We start from the raw sequence: 3,358 nt of genomic DNA on the forward strand, positions 1-3,358 counted from the left end.
TTAGATCTTCTCTGATTTCATGAAGGATGATGGAGTGCTCTTGATGTTCCACCCTTAGTTGCTTCCAATAATTGTGTGGAAGAAAATGTATCCCCTGAGGTATCTCAGGGATCTCTTGATTTGCAGTCAAATGTTCTACCACTGAGCTATAGACCCTTGATGGAAGCTTTTGTCTTCCCTTTCCTCTTTCTAGAGGTTTCTCTGGCCTTAGGTGCCATCAATGGTTATGGAAAAAACAAAAAAGCTATGCTTTTACCACACCAAACTTAGAATGTTGCTCGCCTTCGAGCAAAAGAAGAAAGAATAGAAGAAGAAGAAGAAGATATGGAGGAGATGGATGGGAGTGTGTATTCGGCCATATGGGTGGGATTGGGTGGGAGAGAGATGTTGAATTTTGAAGGTAGTGGTTGTATGGATGTGAGTGGTAAATGGAAAAAAGAAGGGATGATCATGAATGGAAAGAGAGATGATGAGGTAGGTGGGGATCCTGTGGGGTCCACAGATCCTGAGATGATCCTGTGGGGTCCACAGATCCTGAGGTGTCAAGGCATTTACATCCCTGCACCAATTTAGGCATGTAAAATGCCCTTGCACACAACTCTGGGCGTTCAGCGCCAGGTTGGTGCCCATTTTGGGCGTTCAACGCCCCTTTGCTGCCATTTCTGGCGTTGAACGCCAGAACCATGCTTGTTCTGGGCGTTCAGCGCCAGGATGCTCCCATTCTGGGCGTTCAGCGCCAGAACTATGCTCTGTTCTGGCGTTTGAACGCCAGGCAGATGCTCCTCCAGGGTGTGATTTTTCTTCTGCTGTTTTTGATTCCGTTTTCAGTTTTTATATTTATTTTGTGACTCCACATGATCATTAACCTAAGAAAACATGAAAAACAATAAAAATAAGAATTAGATAAACATTGGGTTGCCTCCCAACAAGCGCTTCTTTAATGTCAATAGCTTGACAGTGGGCTCTCATGGAGCCTCACAGATGTGCAGAGCTTTGTTGAGACTCTCCAATACCAAACTTAGAGTTTGGATATGGGAGTTCAACACCAAACTTAGAGTTTGGTTGTGGCCTCCCAACACCAAACTTAGAGTTTGACTGTGGGGGCTCTGGTTGACTCTGCTTGGAGAGAAGCTTTTCCTGCTTCCTCTCCATGGTTGCAGAGGGAGATCCTTGAGTTTTGAATACAAGGGAGTTCTCATTCCATTGAAGGACTATTTCACCTCTGTCAACATCAATCACAGCTCTTGCTGTGGCCAGGAAAGGTCTTCCTAGGATGATGGATTCATCCTCTTCCTTTCCAGTATCCAGGACTATGAAATCAGCAGGGATGTAAAGGCCCTCAACCTTTACTAATACATCCTCTACTTGTCCATAAGCCTGTTTTCTTGAGCTGTCTGCCATCTCTAGTGAGATTTTAGTAGCTTGCACCCCATAGATTCCCAGTTTCTCTATTACAGAGAGGGGCATGAGGTTTATTCCTGAACCAAGGTCACACAGAGCCTTAAAGATCATGGTGCCTATGGTGCAGGGTATTATGAACTTTCCAGGATCCTGTCTCTTCTGAGGCAATGTCAGTTGATCCAGATCACTTAGTTCATTGATGAACAAGGGAGGTTCAACTTCCCAAGTATCAATGCCAAATAATTTGGCATTCAGCTTCATGATTGCACCAAGAAACTTGGCAGTTTGCTCTTCAGTAACCTCCTCATTCTCTTCAGAAGAGGAATACTCATCAGAGCTCATGAAGGGCATAAGGAGGTTCAATGGAATCTCTATGGTCTCTAGATGAGCCTCAGAGTCCTTTGGTTCCTCAGAGGGAAGCTCCTTATTGACCACTGGACGTCCCAGGAGGTCTTCCTCCTTGGGATTCACGTCCTCTCCTCTCCTCACAGGTTCGGCCATGGCTCTTATGTCAATGGCCTTGCACTCTCCTTTTGGGTTCTCTTCTGTATTGCTTGGGAGAGTACTAGGAGGGATTTCAGTGACCCTTTTACTCAGCTGGCCCACTTGTGCTTCCAGATTTCTAATGGAAGACCTTGTTTCATTCATGAAACTTACAGTGGCCTTAGATAGATCAGAGACTAGATTTGCTAAATTAGAAGCATTTTGTTCAGAGTTCTCTGTCTGTTGCTGAGTTGATGATGGAAAAGGCTTGCTATTGCTAAACCTGTTTCTTCCACCATTATTAAAGCCTTGTTGGGGCTTTTGATCCTTCCATGAGAAATTTGGATGATTTCTCCATGTTGAGTTATAGGTGTTTCCATAAGGTTCACCTAAGTAATTTACCTCTGCTATTGCAGGGTTCTCAGGATCATAAGCTTCTTCTTCGGGAGAAGCCTCTTGAGTACTGTTGGATGCAGCTTGCATTCCATGCAGACTCTGAGAGATCATATTGACTTTCTGAGTCAATATTTTATTCTGAGCCAATATGGCATTCAGAGTATCAACTTCAAGAACTCCCTTCTTCATAGGCGTCCCATTACTTACAGGATTCCTTTCAGAAGTGTACATGAACTGGTTATTAGCAACCATGTCAATGAGTTCTTGAGCTTCTGCAGGCGTTTTCTTTAGGTGAATGGATCCACCTGCAGAAGTATCCAATGACATCTTAGATAACTCAGACAGACCATCATAGAATATATCCAGGATGGTCCATTCTGAAAGCATGTCAGAAGGACACTTTTTGGTCAACTGTTTGTATCTTTCCCAAGCTTCATAGAGAGATTCACCTTCTTTCTGTCTGAAGGTTTGAACATCAGCTCTAAGCTTGCTCAGCTTTTGAGGAGGAAAGTACTTGGCTAAGAAAGCCGTGACCAGCTTATCCCAAGAGTTCAGGCTGTCTTTGGGTTGAGAATCCAACCATAATCTAGCTCTGTCTCTTACAGCAAAAGGGAAAAGCATGAGCCTGTAGACTTCAGGATCTACTCCATTAGTCTTAACAGTATCACATATCTGCAAGAATTCAGTTAAGAACTGAAAAGGATCTTCAGATGGAAGTCCATGAAACTTGCAGTTCTGCTGCATCAGAGAAACTAATTGAGGTTTCAGCTCAAAGTTGTTTGCTCCAATGGCAGGAATGGAGATGCTTCTTCCATGTAAATTGGAATTAGGTGCAGTGAAGTCACCAAGCATCTTCCTTATATTATTATTATTATTTTCTCCTGCCATCTCCTCTGCCTGTTCGAAAATTTCTGAAAGGTTATCTCTGGATTGTTGTATTTTAGCTTCTCTTAATTTTCTCTTCAGAGTCCTTTCAGGTTTTGGATCTGCTTCCACAAGAATGTTCTTATCCTTGCTCCTGCTCATATGACATGGAAGAATGGCCAGAAAAATGATAATAATAATAGAGATCCTTTAT

The 3,358-nt window shown here is 43.2% G+C and overlaps 1 non-coding gene across 1 annotated transcript; it reads left to right on the forward strand.

Moving 5' to 3' along the window:
* The first annotated feature begins 2,661 nt into the window (after positions 1–2,661).
* LOC148574987 (small nucleolar RNA R71) lies at positions 2,662–2,769 on the forward strand. Its single transcript, XR_015906369.1, has one exon. It is a non-coding gene; the product is annotated as a small nucleolar RNA R71 (small nucleolar RNA).
* The last annotated feature ends 589 nt before the right edge of the window (positions 2,770–3,358 follow it).

Source organism: Arachis ipaensis, chromosome B2 (genome assembly GCF_059453495.1).
Source record: "Arachis ipaensis isolate K30076 ecotype BB chromosome B2, ASM5945349v1, whole genome shotgun sequence".
In the NCBI taxonomy this organism is placed as follows: Eukaryota; Viridiplantae; Streptophyta; class Magnoliopsida; order Fabales; family Fabaceae; genus Arachis; species Arachis ipaensis.